Consider the following 26,893-nt stretch of genomic DNA (forward strand, 5'->3'; position numbering starts at 1 on the left):
CAGTAGAACTCCGCTTTATAAACAGAAGCCCCCATGTAAACACACATGATGTAAAAACAACAGAGACCCCGCTTTAGCTGAGGCTCCGGTTTATTATATTGATCATAATATATACATTGTCATAATTATGTACATAAGAAGAGCATGTGGCTCAAGTATAGTAAGGCCAAAGATGAGCTATATTCCACGGTCGCTGGGTCTCCTCCTCCGATTTACGTGAGTCTTTGTGCTCTCGAACATCGATAAGGTAGTATGATCCATTGTGCAAGTTTTTGCTGACCACAAAAGGCCCTTCCCAAGGTGGGGATAACTTGTGCATATCAGTCTGATCCTGGATGAACCGGAGCACCAGATCGCCTTCTTGAAAAGTTCTGGTTTTAACCCGGCAGCTGTGATAATGTCACATATCTTGTTGATAAATCGCCGAACGTGCCGCTGCAAGATCACGCTCCTCATCTAACAGGTCCAGTGAGTCCTGACGTGCTTTCTCATTATCAGATTCAACATAAGCCGCCACACGAGGCGAGTCATGACGGATGTCACTAGGGAGAACCGCCTCTGCTCCGTAAACCATGAAGAAGGGCGTGTAACCCGTAGATCTGTTCATTGTGGTATTGATGCTCCATAACACGGAAGGTAACTCCCCCACCCAACAGCCCGGCGTCCGCTTTAAAGGAACCATAAGCCAGGGCTTGATGCCTCTCAAAATCTCTTGATTGGCTCTCTTTGCTTGACCATTAGATTGGGGGTGAGCCACTGATGATAGGTCAAGCCAGATGTGCTCATGTTGACAAAATTCTTCCATAGCACCCTTGGATAGATTAGTACCATTATCAGTTATAATGTTGTGTGGAAAACCAAAACGGAAGATCACCTTTTTGATGAATTGAACCGCCGTGGCCGCATCACACTTACTGACTGCCTCTGCCTCTACCCACTTGGTAAACTTATCAACTGCCACCAGCAGGTGGGTCTTCTTGTCCTTGGACCTCTTGAAGGGTCCAACCATATCCAGCCCCCAAGTTGCAAACGGCCAAGTGATTGGAATCATTCTTAATTCTTGAGCCGGAACATGAGCGCGGTGTGCAAACTTCTGACAACCGTCACACCTCTTTACCAAATCCTCAGCATCAGCATGAGCCGTCAACCAATAGAAGCCGTAACGAAAGGCGTTAGCCACCAAGGATTTTAAACTAGCATGGTGACCACAATCTCCTTCGTGGATCTCACGCAAAATCTCACAACCTTCTTGAGGAGACACAGAATGCTGAAACGCCCCTGTTACGCTGCAATGATGCAGCTCCCCAATGATAATGGTCATTGACTTGGATTGCCGGATTATCTGCCGGGCCAAAGTTTCATCATCTGGTAACTCACCCCGGTTCGTGTACACCAGGTATGGGACTGTCCAATCCGGGATAACATGAAGAGCCACCACTAATTGTGCCTCCAGATCAGGAACAACCAAATCCTCCTCAGTAGGTATTTTGATGGACGGATTATGTAGCACGTCCAGGAAGACATTGGGTGGCACCGGTTTGCGCTGAGATCCTAAGCGACTTAAAGCGTCCGCCGCTTCATTTTTTCACCGGTGTATATGGTCCACCTGATAACCCTTGAAATGACCAGCTACTATGTCCACCTCTCGTCGATACACCGCCATGAGTGGATCCTTGGAATCCCAAGTGCCAGACACCTGTTGAGCTACTAGGTCCGAGTCACCGAAGCACTTAACCCAGCTTAAATTCATCTCCTTAGCCATCCGAAGACCATGGAGCAAGGCCTCATATTCAGCTGCATTGTTAGTGCAAGGGAACATTAAACGGAGAACATAACAAAACTTATCACCTCGTGGGGAAGTTAATATGACTCCAGCCCTCGAGCCTTCCAATTGTCTGGACCCATCAAAATGAATAGTCCAATAAGTCTTATCTGGCTTTTCCTCCGGTGCCTGCAACTCCTATCCAATCATTGATGAAGTCCACAAGTGCTTGGGATTTGATTGCTGTGCGAGGCGTATATTTTAATCCGTGAGGTCCGAGCTCAATACCCATTTGGCAATCCGGCCAGTTGCTTCTCTGTTTTGGATGATATCTCCCAGGGGGGCTGAACTGACAACTGTGATAGGATGACCCTAAAAATAATGCTTGAGCTTTCGGCTTGCCATGAAAACCCCATACATCAGCTTCTGCCAATGTGGGTATCTCTGTTTGGACTCAATAAGCACCTCGCTGATATAATAAACCGGCCGTTGAACCGGATACTCTTTTCCCGCCTCCTTGCGCTCCACAACAATAGCCACACTAACAGCCCAGGCATTAGCAGCCACATATAGCAATAAGGGCTCTTTATCGACCGGAGCCGCAAGGACAGGTGGCTTGGCTAATTGTCTCTTCATGTCCTCAAACGCTTTATCAGCAGCATCACTCCAGACGAAGTGATCCGTCTTCTTTAGCATCTAATACAAAGGGATAGCCTTCTCCCCAAGGCGGCTGATAAACCGGCTTAAGGCTACAATCCGGCCCGCCAAACGCTGAACATTGTTGATACACGCCGGTTTAGCCAAAGATGCGATAGCTGTGATCTTCTCCGGATTAGCTTCAATGCCCCTGTTAGACACCAGAAAACCCAAGAGCTTGCCTGCCGGTACACCAAAGACACATTTGGCCGGATTAAGCATCATCTTATAAACCCGGAGGTTATCAAAAGTTTCCTTCAAGCCATCTATCAATGTTTCCTCTTTTCTGGATTTCACCACAATATCATCCACATAAGCATGAACATTGCTCCCAATCTGTTTATGAAGACAATTTTGGACACAGCGCTGATAAGTCGCCTGGGCACTCTTGAGCCCGAAAGGCATAGATACATAGCAGAAGGCTCCAAAGGGAGTTATGAAAGCTATTTTCTCCTGGTCCTTAACTGCCATTTTGATCTGATGATAACCTGAATAAGCATCCAGAAAACACAAACGGTCACAACCTGCTGTAGCATCAATAATTTGATCGATACGAGGAAGAGCAAAGGAATCAGCTGGACATGCCTTGTTTAAGTCTGTGTAATCCACACACATACGCCAAGTGCCGTTTTTCTTAACTACCAGCACCGGATTAGCTAGCCACTCAGGGTGAAAGACCTCCACAATAAACCCTGCTGCCAAAAGCCGGGCTACCTCCTCACCAATAGCCTTACGCCTCTCCTCGTTGAAGCGGCGAAGAAACTGCCTGACCGGTTTAAACTTAGGATCTATATTAAGAGTGTGCTCAGCGAGTTCCCTCGGTACACCTGGCATGTTAGAAGGCTTCCGTGCAAAGATGTCCCGGTTCTCACAGATGAACTCGATGAGCATGCTTTCCTATTTCGGATCCAGGTTAGCGCTGATGCTGAACTACTTGGATGAATCGCCAGGAACAAAGTCAACCAGCTTAGTCTCCTCAGCCGATATAAATTTCAGCGCCGGATCATGCTTTGTAGTTGGCTTTTTCAGAGAAGTCATATCTGCCGGATCAACATTGTCCTTATAAAAATTCAGCTCCTCTGTGGCACAAACCGACTCAGCATAAGCCGCATCACCTTCTTCACATTCCAAAGCAATCTTCCGGCTCCCATGCACCATGATGGTCCCCTTATGAACCGGCATCTTAAGCTGTAGATAAACATAACAAGGCCTTGCCATGAACTTGGCATAAGCCGGCCGTCCGAACAGAGCATGATATGGACTCTTGATTTTCACCACTTCAAAAGTCAACATCTCTGATCTTGAATCATGATCATCTCCAAAAGCAACCTCTAGAGCTATCTTGCCAACTGGGTATGCCGATTTACTAGGCACCACACCATGAAAGACGGTGTTCGACGGTTTAAGATTCTTATCTGTCAATCCCATGTGACGGAAGGTTTCATAGTAAAGGAGATTGATACTGCTTCCTCCTGTTGGAAATATGCCCTAGAGGCAATAATAAATTGGTTATTATTATATATTTCCTTGTTCATGATAATCGTTTATTATCCATGCTATAATTGTATTGATAGGAAACTCAGATACATGTGTGGATACATAGACAACACCATGTCCCTAGTAAGCCTCTAGTTGACTAGCTCGTTGATCAATAGATGGTTACGGTTTCCTGACCATGGACATTGGATGTCATTGATAACGGGATCACGTCATTAGGAGAATGATGTGATGGACAAAGACCCAATCCTAAGCCTAGCACAAAGATCGTAGTTCGTATGCGAAAGCTTTTCTAATGTCAAGTATCATTTCCTTAGACCATGAGATTGTGCAACTCCCGGATACCGTAGGAGTGCTTTGGGTGTGCCAAACGTCACAACGTAACTGGGTGGCTATAAAGGTACTTACAGGTATCTCCGAAAGTGTCTGTTGGGTTGGCACGAATCGAGACTGGGATTTGTCACTCCGTGTAAACGGAGAGGTATCTCTGGGCCCACTCGGTAGGACATCATCATAATGTGCACAATGTGATCAAGGAGTTGATCACGGGATGATGTACGGAACGAGTAAAGAGACTTGCTGGTAACGAGATTGAACAAGGTATAGGGATACCGACGATCGAATCTCGGGCAAGTACAATACCGCTAGACAAAGGGAATTGTATACGGGATTGATTGAGTCCTTGACATCATGGTTCATCTGATGAGATCATCGTGGAACATGTGGGAGCCAACATGGGTATCCAGATCCCGCTGTTGGTTATTGACCGGAGAACGTCTCGGTCATGTCTGCATGTCTCCCGAACCCGTAGGGTCTACACACTTAAGGTTCGATGACGCTAGGGTTATAAAGGAAGCTTGTATGTGGTTACCGAATGTTGTTCGGAGTCTCGGATGAGATCTCGGACATCACAAGGAGTTACGGAATGGTTCGGAGGTAAAAATTTATATATAGGAAGTCCTGTTTCGGCCATCGGGACAAGTTTCGGGGTCATCGATATTGTACCGGGACCACCGGAAGGGTCCTGGGGGCCCACCGGGTGGGGCCACCTGCCCCCGGGGGCCACATGGGCTGTAGGGGGTGCGCCTTGGCCTAAATGGGCCAAGGGCACCAGCCCCAAGAGGCCCATGCGCCTGGGGAAACCCTAAAGGAAGAGTCCCAGAAGGGGAAGGCACCTCTTAGGTGCCTTTGGGGGGGAGGACTCCTCCCCTGGCCGCCGCCCCCTAGGAGATTGGATCTCCTAGGGCTGGCGCACCCCCCTCCTTTGGGATCCCTATATATAGTGAGGGTAGGAGGGCCTCTTGAGACACACCTTTGCCTTTGGTGCAGCCCTCCCTCTCTCCCAAGTCCTTCTCCTCTCCCGTGGTGCTTGGCGAAGCCCTGCAGGATTGCCACGCTCCTCCACCACTACCATGCCGTTGTGCTGCTGTTGGATGGAGTCTTCCTCAACCTCTCCCTCTCTCCTTGCTGGATCAAGGCGTGGGAGACGTCACCGGGCTGTACGTGTGTTGAACGCGGAGGTGCCGTGCGTTCGGCACTTGGTCATCGGTGATTTGAATCACGACGAGTACGACTCCATCAACCCCGTTCACTTGAACGCTTCCGCTTAGCGATCTACAAGGGTATGTAGATGCACTCTCCTTCCCCTCGTTGCTAGTCTCTCCATAGATAGATCTTGGTGACACGTAGGAAAATTTTCAATTTCTGCTACGTTCCCCAACAGTGGCATCATGAGCCAGGTTTATTGCGTAGATTCTATGCACGAGTAGAACACAAAGTAGTTGTGGGCGTTGATTTTGTTCAATATGCTTGCCGTTACTAGTCTTATCTTGATTCGGCGGCATCGTGGGATGAAGCGGCCCGGACCGACCTTACACGTACTCTTACGTGAGACTGGTTCCACCGACTGACATGCACTAGTTGCATAAGGTGGCTGGCGGGTGTCTGTCTCTCCCACTTTAGTCGGATCGGATTCGATGAAAAGGGTCCTTATGAAGGGTAAATAGCAATTGGCATATCACGTTGTGGTCTTTGCGTAGGTAAGAAACGTTCTTGCTAGAAACCCATAGCAGCCACGTAAAACATGCAAACAACAATTAGAGGACGTCTAACTTGTTTTTGCAGGGTATGCTATGTGATGTGATATGGCCAAAGGATGTGATGAATGATATATGTGATGTATGAGATTGATCATGTTCTTGTAATAGGAATCACGACTTGCATGTCGATGAGTATGACAACCGGCAGGAGCCATAGGAGTTGTCTTTATTTATTTATGACCTGCGTGTCAACATAAACGTCATGTAATTACTTTACTTTATTGCTAACCGTTAGCTGTAGTAGTAGAAGTAATAGATGACGTGACAACTTCATGAAGACACGATGATGGAGATCATGATGATGGAGATCATGGTGTCATGCCGGTGATGATGATGATCATGGAGCCCCGAAGATGGAGATCAAAAGGAGCAATATGATATTGGCCATATCATGTCACTAATTGATTGCATGTGATGTTTATCATGTTTATACATCTTATTTGCTTAGAACGACGGTAGTAAATAAGATGATCCCTTACAACAATTTCAAGAAGTGTTCTCCCCTAACTATGCACCGTTGCTACAGTTCGTCGTTTCGAAGCACCACGTGTTGACCGGGTGTGATAGATCCTTACGTTCACATACAACGGGTGTAAGACAGTTTTACACATGCAAAAACACTTAGGGTTAACTTGACGAGCCTAGCATGTACAGACATGGCCTCGGAACACAGAAGACCGAAAGGTCGAGCATGAGTCGTATAGAAGATACGATCAACATGAAGATGTTCACCGACGTTGACTAGTCCGTCTCACGTGTTGATCGGATACGGCCTAGTTGACTCGGATCATGTAATCACTTAGATGACTAGAGGGATGTCTATCTGAGTGGGAGTTCATAAGATGAACTTAATTATCCTGAACATAGTCAAAAAGGATTTTGCAAATTATGTCGTAGCTCCCGTTTCAGTTCTACTGTTTAGATATGTTCCTAGAGAAAAAATTAGTTGAAAGTTGATAGTAGCAATTATGCGGACTAGGTCCATAAACTGAGGATTGTCCTCATTGCTTCTTAGAAGGCTTATGTCCTTAATGCACCGCTCAGTGTGCTAAACCTCGAACGTTGTCTGTGGATGTTGCGAACATCTGACATACACGTTTTGATAACTACATGATAGTTCAGTTAAACGGTTTAGAGTTGAGGCACCAAAGACGTTTTTGAAACGTCACGAAACATATGAGATGTTTTGAGGGCTGAAATTGGAATTTCAGGCTCGTGCCCACGTCAAGAGGTATAAGACCTCCGACGATTTTCTTAACCTGCAAACTAAGGAGAAAAGCTCAATTGTTGAGATTGTGCTCGGATTGTCTGAGTATAACAATCATTTGAATCAAGTGGGAGTTGATCTTCCAGATAAGATAGTGATGTTTCTCCGAAGTCATTACCACCAAGCTGCTAGAGCTTCGTGATGAACTATAATATATCGGGGACATGTATGATGATCCTTGAGATGTTCGTGATGTTTGACACCACAAAAGTAGAAATCAAGAAGGAGCATCAATTGTTGATGGTTGGTGAAACCACTAGTTTCAAGAAGGGCAAGGGCACGAAGGGATACTTCATAAAACGGCAATTCAGCTGCTGCTCTAGTGAAGAAACCCAAGGTTGAATCCAAACCCGAGACTAAGTGCTTCTGTAATAAAGGGAACGGCCACTGGAGCAGAATTACCCTAGATACTTGGTAGATTAGAAGGCTGGCAAGGTCGATAGAAGTATATTGGATATACATTATGTTAATGTGTACTTTACTAGTACTCCTAGTAGCACCAGGGTCTTAGATACCGGTTCGGTTGCTAAGTGTTAGTAACTCGAAATAAAAGCTACGGAATAAACGGATACTAGCTAAAGGTGAGCTGACGATATGTGTTGGAAGTGTTCTCAATGTTGATATGATCAAGCATCGCACGCTCCCTCTACCATCGAGATTGGTGTTTGCGTTGAGCATAGACATGATTGGATTATGTCTATCGCAATACGGTTATTCATTTAAGGAGAATAATGGTTACTCTGTTTATTTGAATAATACCTTCAATGGTCTTACACCTAAAATGAATGGTTTATTGAATCTCGATCGTAGTGATACACATGTTCATGCCAAAAGATAGTAATGATAGTACCACCTACTTGTGGCACTGCCACGTAAGTCATATCGGTATAAAATGCATGAAGAAGCTCCATGTTGATGGATCTTTGGGCTCACTCGTTTTTGAAAAGTTTGGGACATGCGAACCATGTCTATTGGTATATATGCATGAAGAAACTCCATGCAAATGGACCGTTTTGTACTCGCTTGATTTTGAATCACTTGAGACATGCAAATCATATGGGCAAGATGACTGAAAGCCTCGTTTTCAGTAAAATGGAACAAGAAAGCAACTTGTTGGAAGTAATACATTTTTGATGTGTGCAGTCCAATGAGTGCTGAGGCATGTAGTGGATATCATTATGTTCTTACTTCACAGATGATTTGAGTAGATGTTGAGTATATTTACTTGATGAATCACGAGTCTGAATTATTGAAAGGTTCAAGTAATTTCAGGGTGAAGTTGAAAGATCGTCGTGACAAGAGGATAAAATATCTATGATATGATCATAGAGATGAATATCTGAATTACGAGTTTGGCACAGAATTAAGACATTGTGGAAATTGTTTCACAACTGATACAGCCTGGAACACCATAGTGTGATGGTGTGTCCGAACATCATAACTGCACCCTATTGGATATGATGCATACCATGATGTCTCTTATCAAATTACCACAATAGTTTATGGGTTAGGCATTAGAGACAACCACATTCACTTTAAATAGGGCACCACGTAATTCCGATGAGATGACACCGTATGAACTATGGTTTAGAGAAACCTAAGCTGTCATTTCTTAAAAGTTTGGGACTGCGACGCTTATGTGAAAAAGTTTCAGGCTGATAAGCTCGAACCTAAAGCGGATAAATGCATCTTCATAGGACACCTGAAACAGTTGGGTATACCTCCTGTCTCAGATTCGAAAGCAATAAGGGATTGTTTCTAGAATCAGGTCCTTTCTCGAGGAAAAGTTTCTCTCGAAAGAATTGAGTGGGAGGATGGTGGAGACTTGATGAGGTTATTGAACCGTTAGTTCAACTAGTGTATAGCAGGGCACAAAGAATTGTTCCTGTGGCACCTACACCAATTGAAGTGGAAGCTTATGATATTGATCATGAGACTTCAGATCAAGTCACTACCAAACATCGTAGGATGACAAGGATGCGTACTACTTCAGAGTGGTACGTAACCCTGTCTTGGAAGTCATGTTGCTAGACAACAATGAACCTACGAGCTATGGAGAAGCGATGGTGGGCCCGGATTCCGATAAATGGCTCGAGGCCATATAATCCGAGAGAGGATCCATATATGAAAACAAAGTGTAGACTTTGGAAGAACTACTTGATGGTCATAAGGCTGTTAGGTACATATGGATTTTAAAAGGAAGACGGACAATGATGGTAAGTATCACCGTTAAGAAAGCTCGACTTGTCGTTAAGATGTTTTCCGACAAGTTCAAGGAGTTGACTACGGTGAGACTTTCTCACTCGTAGCGATGCTAAGAGTCTGTTGGAATTATATTAGCGATTACTGCATTATTTATGAAATCTTGCAGATAGGATGTCAAAACATTGTTTCCTCGACGATTTTCTTGAGGAAAGGTTGTATGTGATACAACCGGAAGGTTTTGTCAATCCTGAAAGATGCTAATAAGTATGCAAAGCTCCAGCAATCCTTCTGAGGACTGGAGTAAGCATCTTGGAGTTGGAATGTATGCTTTGATGAGATGATCAAAGATTTTGGGTGTATACAAAGTTTATGAGAAACTGGTATTTCCAAAGAAGTGAGTGGGAGCACTATAGAATTTCTGATGAATATATGTTGTTGATCGGAAATGACGTAGAATTTCTGGAAAGCATATAGGGTTATTTGGAAAGTGTTTTTCAATGGAAAGCCTGGATTAAGCTACTTGAGCATTGAGCATCAAGATCTATAAGGATAGATCAAAACGCTTAATAGTACTTTCAAATGAGCACATGCCTTGACGTGATCTTGAAGGTGTTCAAGATAGATCAGTCAAAGAAGGAGTTCTTGCTTGAGTTGTAAGGTATGAAGTTAAGACTTAAAGCTCGACCGCGGCAGAATAGAGAGAAAGAACGAAGGTCGTCACCTATGCTTAAGACATAGGCTCTACAGTATGCTATGCTGTGTACCGCACCTGAAGTGTGCCTTGCCATGAGTCAGTCAAGGGGTACCAGAGTGATCCAAGAATGGATCACAGGACAGCGGTCAAAGTTATCCTTAGTAACTAGTGGACTAAGGAATTTTCTCGATTATGGAGGTGGTAAAAGAGTTCGTCGTAAAGGGTTACGCCGATGCAAACTTTGACACTAATCCAGATTATTCTGATTAGTAAACTGGATTCGTATAGTAGAACAGTTATTTGGAATAAGCTCCAAATAGAACGTGGTAGCTACATCTAGGAGATGACATAGAGATTTGTAAAGCACACACGGATCTGAAAGGTTCAGACCCGTTGACTAAAACCTCTCTCACAAGCAACATGATCAAACCCAGAACTCATTGAGTGCTAATCACATAGTGATGTGAACTAGATTATTGACTCTAGTAAACTCTTTGGATGTTGGTCACATGGCGATGTGACCTGTGAATGTTAATCACATGGCGATGTGAACTAGATTATTGACTCTAGTGCAAGTGGGAGACTGTTGAAAATATGCCCTAGAGGCAATAATAAATTGGTTATTATTATATATTTCCTTGTTCATGATAATCGTTTATTATCCATGCTATAATTGTATTGATAGGAAACTCAGATACATGTGTGGATACATAGACAACACCATGTCCCTAGTAAGCCTCTAGTTGACTAGCTCGTTGATCAATAGATGGTTACGGTTTCCTGACCATGGACATTGGATGTCATTGATAACGGGATCACAAAGACCCAATCCTAAGCCTAGCACAAAGATCGTGTAGTTCGTATGCTAAAGCTTTTCTAATGTCAAGTATCATTTCCTTAGACCATGAGATTGTGCAACTCCCGGATACCGTAGGAGTGCTTTGGGTGTGCCAAACGTCACAACGTAACTGGGTGGCTATAAAGGTACATTACAGGTATCTCCGAAAGTGTCTGTTGGGTTGGCACGAATCGAGACTGGGATTTGTCACTCCGTGTAAACGGAGAGGTATCTCTGGGCCCACTCGGTAGGACATCATCATATGCGCAATGTGACCAAGGAGTTGATCACGGGATGATGTGTTACGGAACGAGTAAAGAGACTTGCCGGTAACGAGATTGAACAAGGTATAGGGATACCGACGATCGAATCTCGGGCAAGTACAATACCGCTAGACAAAGGGAATTGTATACGGGATTGATTGAGTCCTTGACATCGTGGTTCATCCGATGAGATCATCGTGGAACATGTGGGAGCCAACATGGGTATCCAGATCCCGCTGTTGGTTATTGACCGGAGAACGTCTCGGTCATGTCTGCATGTCTCCCGAACCCGTAGGGTCTACACACTTAAGGTTCGATGACGCTAGGGTTATAAAGGAAGCTTGTATGTGGTTACCCGAATGTTGTTCGGAGTCCCGGATGAGATCCCGGACGTCACGAGGAGTTCCGGAATGGTCCGGAGGTAAAGATTTATATATAGGAAGTCCTGTTTCGGCCATCGGGACAAGTTTCGGGGTCATCGGTATTGTACCGGGACCACCGGAAGGGTCCCGGGGGTCCCACCGGGTGGGGCCACCTGCCCCCGGGGGCCACATGGGCTGTAGGGGGTGCGCCTTGGCCTACATGGGCCAAGGGGCACCAGCCCCAAGAGGCCCATGCGCCTGGGACTCCTAAAGGAAGAGTCCCACAAGGGGAAGGCACCTCTTAGGTGCCTTGGGGGGGAGGACTCTCCCTGGCCGCCGCCCCCTAGGAGATTGGATCTCCTAGGGCCGGCGCACCCCCCTTGGGCTCCCTATATATAGTGGGGAGGAGGGCTCTTAACACCTTTGCCTTTGGTGCAGCCCTCCCTCTCTCCCAAGTCCTTCTCCTCTCCCGTGGTGCTTGGCGAAGCCCTGCAGGATTGCCACGCTCCTCCACCACCACCATGCCGCTGTGCTGCTGTTGGATGGAGTCTTCCTCAACCTCTCCCTCTCTCCTTGCTGGATCAAGGCGTGGGATACGTCACCGGGCTGTACGTGTGTTGAACGCGGAGGTGCCGTGCGTTCGGCACTTGGTCATCGGTGATTTGAATCACGACGAGTACGACTCCATCAACCCCGTTCACTTGAACGCTTCCGCTTAGCGATCTACAAGGGTATGTAGATGCACTCTCCTTCCCCTCGTTGCTAGTCTCTCCATAGATAGATCTTGGTGACACGTAGGAAAATTTTCAATTTCTGCTACGTTCCCCAACACCTCCATCCATAAGCACCTTGGTGAACTTATACCCCCCAACCTGAGGTGCCACCACTAAGGCTAGATGACCCGGACTATCAACCCGGGGTGGATGATCCTCTCGACTCCACAAAATGGGTTGTTCAGACCAGCGCAGATAACGAGGTACCGCCGGTTCAACAGAGTTCACGACCCTTTTATGAAGCTTCTGGACGCGCTTACATTGGCTAGTGGTGAAGACATGATACTGCCCACTATTCAACTGCTTCGGATTGCTCTGATAACCCGATTGTTGCTGTTGTTGATTCCCCTGATGGTTATAACCTCCCTGATTGCCCTGACTGTCTTAACTGCCATGTCCGGTTTGGTTGCCTTGGAATCCTGAACCGGAGCTGCCACCACCATAACCCGGCCCATGGAAACCGCCTCCTGAACCGCCGGGCGGTCCATTGTCGTATTGAAAGAGATTTGAATTTTTGAACTCCCGCATAATGAAGCAATCCTTCCAAAGATGCGTAGCTGGCCTCTCCTTCGATCCGTGCTTTGGGAAAGGCCAATTTAACATGCGCTCAAGATTGGGGCCTGACCCTCCACCCCGCTGGGGCGGTTTACCCTTACGCCGTTGACCGTTATCCCGGGTGTTGGTGTTAGCCACAAAGTCCAAGCTATTATCTGCCTTGCGTTTACCGTTGTTCCCATGACCTGTCGGGTTATGCTGCTGCCCTTTGGTGTTGCCGCTCTTCTTTCCCTTCCCTGTCTTGTCGTCATCAGACTCGGGGTCCTTGGTACTATCAGAGTTGGCATACTTCACCAGAGCCGCCATAAGTGTTCCCATGTCATTGCAATGGCGTTTGAGCTGTCCCAACTTCAGCTTCAGAGGTGCAAACCGACAATTGCCTTCCAATGTTAAAACTGCTATGTCAGCGTTGATGCGGTCTGATGAATGCAAAATCTCCAAAACCCGACGCACCCAACGGGTTGTTGATTCTCCTTCCTCCTAGACATAGGCAACTAAATCCATGATTGACATGGGTTGCTTGCACGTATCCTTGAAATTCTCGATGAAACGGGCCCTTAACTCGTCCCACGACCCAATGGAGTTGGCCGGCAGGTTTTTCAACCATGTGCGAGCTGTTCCCTCCAACATCACGGTAAAGTATTTGGCACATGCCGCCTCGTCCACATCTAGCATCTCCATTGCCATCTCATAGCTTTCCACCCATGACTCGGGGGATAAATCGGCAGTGTAATTCGGCACCTTGTGCGGGCCTTTGAAATCCTTGGGTAGCCGTACATTGCGCAGTGTTGGGACGAGACATGGTACCCCCAAAGAACCGGAGGTAACCCATGGTTCCACCGACGTTGTTGGACGAACTGGAGTGAGTTGGTGGGCCTCATGCTACGCCTCTAACTCGGCCTCTCGACGTGCCCTAGCGTGACCCACTACATCCTGAGCATTGCCACCGCCACCCGCCGGGTTATGGCCATGGGGCGGATTATGATTCTGCGCACTACTTGATACGGCCGGTTCATCGATATTCCTGTTGTAGCTCCGGCTCAGGCGGGGAGTAGAATGAATCCTCTCGCGGCTATATGAATAAGCCTGCTGCTGAGTCAAGGCCGTCTGAAGGAGCTCCCTAGCCCGTCATGTTTCAACTGCTACTGGGGACTCGCCATCAATCAGGAGAGCCGCCAATCGTGAAGCAGCGGCAATGATGTTATCCAATGGGTTAGAGTAATGACCTGGAGGCGTTGAGACATGTCGTGATGGGACATCATTCTGACGAGGCTGAGGGGGCGGATCCATTGCGCGTGGCTGAACCGGTGCGCCGGTCCCAGGCGCCTCCGCCCAGTTTACCACTGGCTGGTTGCTGGTGCCTGCTCCTGGTGTATTAAAGAGGTTTCTTCCTTCGTAAACTGGCGGCAGGTGAGATCGGTACCTTCTTATAACACCCTCGATGCGACTATATCTCCCACGTGTCGAGGCACGACTTAGAGGCATAATCGCATTGAAGGCATATGTCGCAAGTTAGGCAATCTTCACAACATCCCATGTAATATGATAATAAAAGGGGAGATAACATAGTTGGCTTACACTCGCCACGTCAATCAAGTACATAAATAACATTACATCATCCAAACACTCATGGCCCGACTACGACGCCAAAATAAAAGAAGAACCCCAAATGCGACACGGTCCCCGATCGACCCCAATTGGGCTCCACTACTAATCAACTAGAACAAAACAACACAAAGGACAAGATCTTCATCGAGCTCCTCTGTGAGCTTGGTTGCGTCATCTGCACGGTTCAACGGCACCTGCAAGCTGGTTTGGAAGTATCTGTGAGTCACGGGGACTCAACAATCTCGCACCCTCGCGATTAAGACTATTTAAGCTTATGGGTAAGGTAAAAGGTATGAGGTGGAGCTGCAGCCAGTGACTAGCATATATGGTGGCTAACATACACAAATGAGAGCGAGACGAGAAGGCAAAGCACGGTCGATAAAAGTATGATCAAGAAGTGATCCTAGAACAACCTACGTCAAGCATAACTCCAACACCGTGTTCACTTCCCGGACTCCGCCGGAAAGAGACCATCACGGTTACACACGCAGTTGATTCATTTTAATTAAGTTAAGGTTCAAGTTATCTACAACCGGACATTAACAAATTCCCATCTGCCCATAACCGCGGGCACGACTTTTGAAAGTTCAAATCCCTACAGGGGTGTCCCAACTTAGCCCATGACAAGCTCTCACGATCAACGAAGGAATAGACCTCCTCCCGAGACATTCCGATCAGGCTCGGTATCCCGGTTCTACAAGACATCCTCGACAATGGTAAAACAAGTCCAGCAAGACCACCCGCTGTGCCGACAAATCCCGATAGGAGCTACACATATCTCGTTCTCAGGGCACACCGAATAAGCTAAGCGTACAGGAGCCGACATAACCCAAGTTGCCAAGGGATGGCCTGCACGGTGCTCTGGTTTGGACCAACACTCAGAGGAGCACTGGCCTGGGGGGGTTAAAATAAGATGACCCTTGGGCTGGACTAACCCAAGGGAAAAAGAGGCTAGGTGGAAAATGGTAAAACCAAGGTTGGGCCTTGCTGGAGGGGTTTTATTCAAAGCGAACTGTCAAGGGGTTCCCATTATCACCCAACCGCGTAAGGAACGCAAAATCCGGGAACATAACACCGATATGACAGAAACTAGGGCGGCAAGAGTGGAACAAAACACTAGGCATAAGGCCGAGCCTTCCACCCTTTACCAAGTATATAGATGCATTAATTAAATAAGACATATTGTGATATCCCGACAAGTAAACATGTTCCAACAAGGAACACATCTCCATGTTCCAACAAGGAACAAACTTCAATCTTCACCTGCAACTAACAACGCTATAAGAGGGGCTGAGCAAAGCGGTAACATAGCCAAACAACGGTTTGCTAGGACAAGGTGGGTTTGAGGCGTGGTTCAACAATATGGGAGGCATGATAAGCAAGAGGTAGGTATCGCAGCATAGGCATAGCAAAAGAGCGAGCAACTAAGCAAGCAAAGATAGAAGTGATTTCGAGGGTATGATCATCTTGCCTGAGATCCCGCAAGGAAGAAGAACGAGTCCATGAAGAAGACAAACGGACGTAGTCGAACGAATCCTCACAACACGACGTTATCGGAACCAACCCGAAGAAGCAACACCGGAAAGAAGCAAACAATCATGGTGAACAAACATCACATAAGCATGGCACGATGCGCAAACAAGTATGATGCATGTCCGGTTTAATGATAAATGGCATGGAAAAATGCACAAGCAATACTACAAATTAAGTGGAGCTCAATATGCAACTCCGTTGCATATTGACGAAACACCACGTGACTTATTAAGTTCGATCTTGTTTATGTACCCAACAATATTAAATGTTTTTAAACATGGCAAGAGGGTTAAGCAAAGAAAACTACCCATATAGTCAAGTTTAAATGAGGCCGGAAGCAACGAACAACATTTTCGGAAACTCCTCATGAGCATACTTTGGTTATGGTACTGTTCTGCCCTGAATCAAATTTTATAGTTGTTAAACATGCAAAGTGATGCCACCATGTTAAACTAGGCAAAATTCCACCCCATTTACATATAAAGATTATTAAAATCCGAGTTACGGTTATTTAGTTATGAAATAAAGCATTTTAGCATGTCATAAGAGTAAATCTACACAAGCAGCAATTTAATCATTTTAACCATGGATGAAAATGACAAATTATTAAACTAGATGCAATTCTAAGCATTTTTCATATTAAGTTTATTTTAGTATGATGCATCGTTTGTGAGTTACAATATGCATGATCATGAAGGGGTTTTCTGCAAAACTGCAGTCTCAGGAAATTAGCAAAATTCGCAGGACCAGGAAAAAAACACAACGGGCCGAATCTGGAACAGAGCATGGGCGCAGGATAGTATGCAGCGCACAGGGCGAGGGAAAATGGTGGCTTCTCACACTGGGCCAACGGGCCGAAAGGGAAGCAGAGCGGTTGGCCGACGGATCTGGCGAAGAGGAGCTGGGCCTTGGAGACCGAGCGGGGAGCTGGGCCAGGCCAGGGCGTGCGGTGGCCCATGCGGGCGAGAGGGGCGAGCGTCGGCATCGTCCTTCTCCCGTGCGCCTCACGGGCAGAAGAACAAGGCGGCGGCGTGACAGAACTCTGGCGACGGCGGGGTTCGGCGAAGCTGGAGAGGCCGGGAACGGGTCGCAGGGCCCCGGATCCGGTGGATCCCGGCCGGATCTGGCGAAGACGGGGCCAACGACGAGCTCCCTGGGCGGTGGCAGCGGGCACCTGCGAGAGAGAGGGAGAATTTAGAGGGAGAGGCCGAAGGAGGGAGGAGAAGGAAGTAGATAGGCGGGGCGGCGAGGCTGGCTTTCTGGAGGTCTCCGGCGATGGGCGGCGCTCGTCGCCAGCGAGCGCGGACGACGGGGCAACGCGGCGGAGGAGCTCGGATCGGGATCTCCCTCTCCCGATCTGGAGCTCGGGGAGCAGGGGCGATGCGGTACGGGCCTCAGAGCCCAGATCGGGGCCCGGGCGGGCTTGGAGCGGGCCTGGCGGCGCGGGGCGATGTGGGGCGCGGGGAGGCGACGTGGCGGCTTCCCGTTGGCTGCGGGCGTCCTGCGTGGTGGCGGCTGGCCACCAGGATGGCGCCAAGTGGCAGGGACGAGGTGGCCGGCGGTGGAAATAGAGGAGAGGAGGTGGGAGGCGGCTGGCTGATGATTGGGGGCGCGGATTTCGAGGAGGAAGGAGAAGGCCAAAAATGGCAAGGGGGGCTGCTATATATAGCAGGAGGAGCTAGGGTTGGGGGTTTTAGTCCGTTCCGGAGCCGTTCGATCTCGATCGGATGACCCAGAGTGGAGGGGGGTTAGATAGGTGGGCTAGTGGGCTGTGAAGAGAGGTTGGGCTGAGATGAGAGGAGAGGAGTGCAGCCCGGCAACTGTTTCCGGAGACCGAAAACGTCCGACGTTTGCCCGGCTATAATGCCGCTATAGTTCAACGGTTGGGCTATCAAACGAACTCCGAATGCGATGAAACTTGACAGGCGGTCTATCTACACTATAATAAGACCACACGCAAACTTTCAACCCAATCCGAGAACATTTCCGGCCACTTATAAAATAATATTTCGGACATGCAGCGGGCGCATGCAAGTGTGTCTCGGCTCAGAACGGACAACGGACGGAACGAGGAGACCGGGACGGATGCAAGTTTCGAAAACAAGATGATGCAATGCACATGATGACATGACAAGATGCAACACGCAAGCAAAAGACATGGCAACAACAACGAATAACTGGACGACACCTGGCACATCGGTCTCGGGGCGTTACACTTCTCCTCATGACATCATCTGACGCACTCTGGTCTAGCATAAGCTGATAGGCCTGTGCCTCTAACCCGGCCCGCTCAGCGGCCATCCTGGTGTTCTCTGCTGCCAGATCCACCTTAGCTTGAGCTATCTGATCCTTCACCTTTGCAATCTCCGCGTTGTGCTAATCCCAGTTTGCCGCGTCATCCTCCGCTGCCAGCAACGTTGCCAAAGCATCGAACAAATCGGACAAAACCTGAGCTGGAGGTGGCATAGAGCTCCCTGCTCCTGCTGGTGTTGCTGCTGCTGAACCGAAAATCACTGCTGCGGCGGTAGAAGAGTGTTGCACCGATTGTGTGATCTTCACGGATTGTGTACTAGTTCAAGGAGGTCCGGAATACTGTCGCCATCGGAACCACCACTAATCCGGCCATCATGCAGCTGGTAAAGCGACTCGGTCTCTCCAGTTGAAGACTCGTCATCAAAGTAGACGACGGTTTCGCCACCAGATACTGATCTATCCTCAGATTCCGCTCCGTGGATGACTCCCACAAAGGCACGCTTTACGGCGGGCTGAACCTAGGTAGATCTTGCATGCTGAGCCATCTCGATGATGTTGGTGCAGATGTCTAGCTCAGGGCCCGGTTCGCCGATCTTGCCGATGAAGACATGAATTCCACCAAAGGGGACCCGGTACCCGTACTCAATCGAGCCGGCCTCGAGGCTCCATCCTGCGTCGTCGATGTAGAGCTTGCCACGACGACTCTTAGTCAGCCGGCCCACAGCATATCCCATGGTGAAGGTGAAGGCCTAATCCAGTTGTGATGGAATTTCTAGGGTTTCGATGACCAGGGAGCGAATCCACTTTGCCTGGCTCTCGAGTTGTTGTGTGTTGTCCCCTAAACCGCCGCCGGGTCGTCCCTTTATATACACAGGTTGACGCTCGACGGTTTACAGAATCCCGAGGCCAGTTCATAAATGTGTCTGGCTCGGTTTCTACCTTTCCTTGTCTTACAACATAAGTTACATATAATATGGCGGTTTACATCTATGGGCCCTAATTGCCTTTGGGCCCTGGGCCTTCATGTTAGATCTCCTCCGTAAAGTGCCATCCCTTTTATCTTCATGGGCTTCAGACATGACTAACTCCTTGTGAACATAACACGACCCCTTATGGCCGGTTTATACTTAATAGTCCCCAAAAACAATCCACCTCGGTAATATCGTAGCGGTGCTTAGGTGAAGCCCTGTTCTGGTAGAAACATCATCACCGTCATCATGCCGTCGTGCTGACAAAGCTCTCCCTCAAAGCTCTACTAGATCGTGAGTTCACGGGACGTCACCGATCCAAACGTGTGCAGATCGCGGAAGTGTCATACCTTCGGTACTAGATCGGTCGATCGTGAAGACGTACGACTACATCAACCGCGTTGTCATAACGCTTCCGCTTACGGTCTACGATGGTACGTAGATGATACTCTCCCCTCTTGTTGCTATGCATCACCATCATCTGGCGTGTGCGTAGGAAAATTTTGAAATTACTGTGTTCCCCAATAGTAGCATCCGAGCCACGTCTATGCGTAGATGTTATATGCACGAGTAGAACACAAAGGAGTTGTGGGCGTGGGTATATACATATTGCTTGCCGTCACTAGTTGATTCTTGATTCGGTGGTATTGTTGGATGAAGCGGCTCATACCGACATTATGCGTACGCTTACGCGAGACTGGTTCTACCGACGTGCTTCGCACACAGGTGGCTAGTGGGTGTCTGTTTCTCCAACTTTAGTTGAATCGGATTCAATGAACAGGGTTCTTTCTGAAGATCAAAAAGCAATCACTATACCACGTTGTGGTTTTTGATGCGTAGGTAAGAATGGTTCTTGCTCAGCCCGAAGCAGCCAATTAAAACTTGCAACAACAAAGTAGAGGACGTCTAACTTGTTTTTGCAGGGCATGTTGTGATGTGATATGGTCAAGATGTGATGAGATATAAATTGTTGTATGAGATGATCATGTTTTGTTAAAGTTATCGGCAACTGGCAGGAGCCTTATGGTTGTCTCTTTATTGCATAAGATGCAAGCGCCATATAATTGCTTTAGTTTATCTCTATGCGATAGCAATAGTTGCAAAAGCAATAGTTGGTGAGATGACCATGTGATGACACGTTGATAGAGATCAAGATGATGGAGATCATGGTGTCATGCCGATGACGATAGAGATCATGATGGTGTTTTGGAGACGGAGATCAAAGGCACAAGATGATGATGGCCATACCATGTCACATATTTTGATTGCATGTGATGTTTATCCTTTATGTATCTTATTTTGCTTAGTTCGGTGGTAGCATTATAAGATGATCTCTCACTAAATTTCAGGGTATAAGTGTTCTCCCTGAGTATGCACCGTTGCTATAGTTCGTCGTGCCGAGACACCACATGATGATCGGGTGTGATAAGCTCTACGTTCACATACAACGGGTGCAAGCCAGTTTTGCACACGCGGAATACTCGGGTTAAACTTGACGAGCCTAGCATATGCAGATATGGCCTTGGAACACTAGAGACCGAAAGGTCGAGCGTGAATCATATAGTAGATATGATCAACATAGTGATGTTCACCATTGAAAACTACTCCATCTCACGTGATGATCGGACATGGTTTAGTTGATATGGATCACGTGATCACTTAGATGATTAGAGAGATGTCTATCTAAGTGGGAGTTCTTAAGTAATATTATTAATTGAACTTTAATTTATCATGAACTTGTCCTGATAGTATTTGCATATCTATGTTATAGATCAATAGCTTGCGACGTAGCTCCCTGTTTATTTTTTGATATGTTCCTAGAGAAAAATAAGTTGAAAGATGATAGTAGCAATGATGCAGACTGGGTCCGTGATATGAGGATTATCCTCATTGCTACACAAAAGAATTATGTCCTTGATGCACCTTTAGGTGACAGACCTATTGCAGGAGCAGATGCACACCTTATGAACGTTTGGCAAAGCTCGGTATGATGACTACTTAATAGTTTAGTGCACCATGCTTTACGGCTTAGAACCGGGATTTCAAAAACTTTTTGAATACCACGGAACATATAAGATGTTCTAAGAGTTGAAATTGTTATTTCATACTCATGCCCATGTCGAGAGGTATGAAGACCTCTGATAGTACTTTGCCTACAAGGTGGAGGAGAATAGCTCAACCAGTGAGCATGTGCACAGATTGTCTGGGTACTACAACTGCTTGAATCAAGTGGGAGTTAATCTTCTAGATAAGATAGTAATCGATAAAGTTCTCTAGTCACTATCACCAAGTTACTAGAACTTAGTGATGAACTATAATATGCAAGGGATGACGAAAGTAATTCCCAAGCTCTTCGCGATGCTGAAATCGATGAAGGTAGAAATCAAGAAATTGCATCAAGTGTTGATGGTTAACGAGACCACTAGTTTCTAGAAAATGGCAAAGGGAAAGAAAGAGGAACTTCAAAGAAGAAAGGCAAGCAAGTTGCCACTCCCATGAAGAAGCTCAAAGCTAGACCCAAGCCTGGAACTGAGTGTTTCTACTACAAAGGAAATGTTCACTGGAAGTGGAACTTCCCTAGATACTTGGCGGATAAGAAGGATGGCAAAGTGAACAAAAGTATATATTTGATATACATGTTATTGATGTGTACTTTACTAGTGTTTATAACAACACCTCGGTATTTGATACTGGTTCAGTTACTAAGAGTAGTAACTCAAAACGGGAGTTGCAAAATAAACAAAGACTAGTTAAGGGTGAGGTGATGATGTGAGTTGGAAGTGATTCCAAGGTTGATAAGATCACCATCGCACACTCACTTTACCTTCGGGATTAGTGTTGAACGTAAAATAAATGTTATTTGGTGTTTGCATAAAGCATAATATGATTGGATCATGTTTATTGCAATACAGTTATTCATTTAAGTCAAGGATAATTGTCATTCTGTTTACATGAATAAAACCTTCTGAGGTCATACACCCAAGGTGAATGGTTTATTGAATCTCGATCGTAGTAATACACATATTCATAATATTGAAGCCAAAAGATGCAAAGTTAATGATGATAGTGCAACTTATATGTGGCACTGCCGTTTAGGTCATATTGGTGTACAGCGCATGAAGAAACTCCATGCTGATGGGCTTTTGGAATCACTTGATTATGAACCATTTGATGCTTGTGAACCATGCCTCGTGGGCAAGATGACTAAAACTCCGTTCTCCGAAACAATGGAGCAAGCAATTGACTTATTGGAAATAATACATACTGATGTATGCAATCCGATGAGTGTTGAGGCTCGCAGCGGGTATCGTTATTTTCTGATCTTCACAGATGATTTGAGAAGATATGGGTATATCTACTTGATGAAACATAAGTCTGAAACATTTGCAAAGTTCAAAGTATTTCAGAGTGAAGTGGAAAATCATCGTAACAAGAAAATAAAGTTTCTGTGTTCTGATCGTGGAGGAGAATATTTGAGTTACGAGTTTGGTCTTCATTTGAAAGAAAGCAGAATAGTTTCGCAAATCACGCCACCTGGAACACCACAGCGTAATGGTGTGTCCGAACGTCATAACCGTACTTTATTAGATATGGTGCAATCTATGATGTCTCTTATCGATTTATCACTATCGTTTTGGGGTTATGCATTAGAGACAGCTGCATTCACGTTAAATAGGGCACCATCTAAATCCGTTGAGACGACACCATATGAACTGTGGTTTAGCAAGAAACCTAAGCTGTCGTTTCTTAAAGTTTGGGGCTATGATGCTTATGTGAAAAAGTTTCAACCTGATATGCTCGAACCCAAATCGGAGAAATGCGTCTTCATAGGATACCCACAAAATAAATTGTTGTGTACACCTTCTATCACAGATTCGAAGGCAAGTTATTTTGTTGCTAAGAATGGATCCTTTCTAGAGAAGGAGTTTCTCTCGAAAGAAGTGAGTGTGATAAAAGTAGAACTTGATGAGGTAATTGTACCTTCTCCTGAATTGGAAAGTAGTTCGTCATAGAAATTAGTTCTAGTGATTCCTACACCAATTACCGAGGAAGCTAATGATGATGATCATGAAACTTCGGATCAAGCTACTACCGAACCTCGTAGGTCAACTAGAGTACGATCCACACCAAAGTGGTATGGTAATCTTGTTCTGGAAGTCACGTGACTAGACCATGACGAACTACAAACTATGAGGAAGCAATGATGAGCCCAGATTCCGCAAAATGGCTTGAGGCCATGAAATCTGAGATGGGATCCATGTATGAGAACAAAGTATGGACTTTGATTGACTTGCCCGATGATCGGTGAGTCATTAAGAATAAATGGATCTTCAAGAGGGCAACGGACGCTGATAGTAGTGTTACTATCTACAAAGCTCGAATTGTCGCAAAATGTTTTCGACAAGTTCAAGGTGTTGACTACAATGAGATTTTCTCACTTGTATTGATGCTTAAAAGTATGTCCGAATCATGTTAGCAGTTGCCGCATTTTATGAAATCTGGCAAATGGATGTCAAAACTGCATTCCTTAATGGATTTCTTAAAGAAGAGTTGTATATGATGCAACCAGAAGGTTTTGTCGATCCTAAAGGTGCTAACAAAGTGAGCAAGCTCCAGCGATCCATCTATGGACTGGTGCAAGCATCTCGGAGTAGGAATATATGCTTTGATAAAGTGATCAAAGCATATGGTTTTATACAGACTTGCGGTGAAGCCTGTATTTACAAGAAAGTGAGTGGGAGCACTACAACATTTCTAATAAGTATATGTGAATGACATATTGTTGATCATAAATAATGTATAATTTTCTGCAAAGCATAAAGGAGTGTTTGAAAAGGTTTTTTCAAAGAAAGACCTCGATGAAGCTACTTACATATTGAGCATCAAGATCTATAGAGATAGATCAAGACGCTTGATATATTTTCAATGAGTACATACATTGACAAGATTTTGAAGTAGTTCAAAATGGAAAACTCAAAGAAGGAGTTCTTGGCTGTGTTGCAAGGTGTGAAGTTGAGTAAAGACTCAAAACCTGACCACTGGAGGAAATAGAAAGAGAATAAAAAGTCATTCCCTATGCCTCAGTCATAGGTTTTATAAAGTATGCTATGCTGTGTACCAGACCTATTGTGTACCTCACCATAAGTTTGGCAAGAGGGTACAATAGTGATCCAGGAGTGGATCACTAGACAGCGGTCAAAAATATCTTTAGTGGAATAAGGAAATGTTTCTCGGTTATGCAGGTGACAAAGTGTAACGCCCTCGATGCGGCTATAGCTCCCACGTGTCGAGGCACGACTTAGAGACATAACCGCATTGAAAGCAATGTCGCAAGTTAGGCAATCATCACAACATCCCATGTAACATATAGAATGAAAGGGGAAAACATAGTTGGCTTACACTCGCCACGTCACATCAGAGTACATAAATAACATACATCATCCAAACACTCATGGCCCGACTACGGCGCCAAAATAGAAAATAACCCAACATGCGACACGGTCCCGATCAAACCCCAACTAGGCACCACTACTGATCGTCAGGAAAAGACACGTAGTATCGCTGAGAGTCTTCGTCAAACTCCCACTTGAGCTCGTACTCGTCACCTGGAGCGGAATCACCTGGACCTGCATCTGGTGTAATAGTAATCTGTGAGCCAGAGGGACTCAGCAATCTCGCACCCTCGCGATCAAGACTATTCAAGCTTATAGGAAGGATAGGCAAATATGTGTGGAGCTGCAGCAAGCGACTAGCAAGTATGGTGGCTAACTTATTCGCAAAAGAGAGTGAGAAGAGGAGGCAAAGCACGAGCGAGAATCTAGAGGAACAACCTGCGCAAACATTACTTCAACACCGTGTCCACTTCCCGGACTCCGCCGAGAAGAGGCCATCACGGTAACACACTCAGTTGATTCATTTTAATTAATTAAGGTTCAAGTTATCTACAACCGGACATTAACAAATTCCCATCTGCCCATAACCGCGGGCATGGCTTTTGAAAGTTCAATCCCTGCAGGGGAGTCCCAACTTAGCCCATGACAAGCTCTCACGGTCAATGAAGGAATAGACCTCCTCCCAAGACGTTCCAATCAGACTCGGTATCTTGGTAACTCAAGACACTTCGACAGGTTAAAACAAGACCAGCAACACCGCCCGAATGTGCCGACAAATCCCGATAGGAGCTGCACATATCTCTTTCTCAGGGCACACTCAGATGAGCCAGACGTCGGGTAAGCCAGCCCAGAGTTGCCCCTGGTAGCCTCGGACATCGCTCGGTGGGACCAACACTCAGAGGAGCACTGGCCCGGGGGGGTTAAAATAAGATGACCCTTGAGTCTGCAGAACCCAAGGGAAAGAAAAGGCTAGGTGGCGAATGGTAAGACCAAAGTTGGGCATTGCTGGAAAAGCTTTAATCAAGGCGAAATATCAAGGGGTTCCCATTATAAACCAACCGCGTAAGGAACGCAAAATCCAGGAACATAACACCGATATGACGGAAACTAGGGCGGCAAGATTGGAACAAAACACTAGGCGAGAGGCCGAGCCTTCCACCCTTTACTAAGTATATAGATGCATTAAGATAACATGGCAATATAATAATATCCCAACAAGTAAATAAAAGATGTTCCAACAAGGAACAGCCTCCAATCTTCACCTGCAACTAGCAACGCTATAAGAGGGGCTGAGCAAAGCGGTAACATAGCCAATCAACGATTTGCTAGGACATGGTGGGTTAGAGGATTGACATGGAAATTGGGAGGCTGACAAGAAAATGGTAGGCATCGTAGCATTGGCATAGCAAAAGAGCGAGCAAACTAGCATAGCAAAGATAGTAGTGATTTCGAGGGTATGATCATCTTGCCTGCACAGCTGTCAAAGTTGACTGGATCCTCAAAAGCAAACTCAACGGGCTCCTCGTTAGCAAACTCGTCTCCCGGCTCTACCCAAACAAGACAAACAAGCAGCAAGGACACAATCAACCACGTGCAAGGATCAAGCCATACGATGCAATGATGATATGCTATGCGGGATGCGATGCGGGATGCAAAATGCAAGATATGACAGGAAATGCATGAACCTGGCCTCAACGTGGAATTCCAAGTGTGCCACTGGAAAGATGAGATGAAATCGCTTGAAAACGATATAAAGAACGCCGGAATCGGAGTTACGGTTTGGAAATGGCAAGCGATTCAAAAATGACACCGGTCTGCGATTTACAGCAAGTAGGCATCTAAATGCAACGAAATGAACATGCTAGAGCCACCAAACATGACAAGAAAATACATGTCAGGGATGCTCACAAGATGCTTAACAAAAGTCTAGCACTGAGCTACGGCCAATTCATCCATTATGAGGTTCAAACAAGCATGGCAAAAACGCAAATGCAAAACAGATTTCAGACTTAGTGAAATTAACACTTGTCTGAAATTTCAGATCATATAGCCCTCTTCGGAGCAACAAAACAACATGCTACAGGACCTGAGCATGACAAAGAAAGACATGGCATGGAGCTAATAAAC

The sequence above is a fragment of the Triticum urartu genome, chromosome 5 (genome assembly GCF_003073215.2).
Source record: "Triticum urartu cultivar G1812 chromosome 5, Tu2.1, whole genome shotgun sequence".
NCBI classification, from domain to species: domain Eukaryota; kingdom Viridiplantae; phylum Streptophyta; class Magnoliopsida; order Poales; family Poaceae; genus Triticum; species Triticum urartu.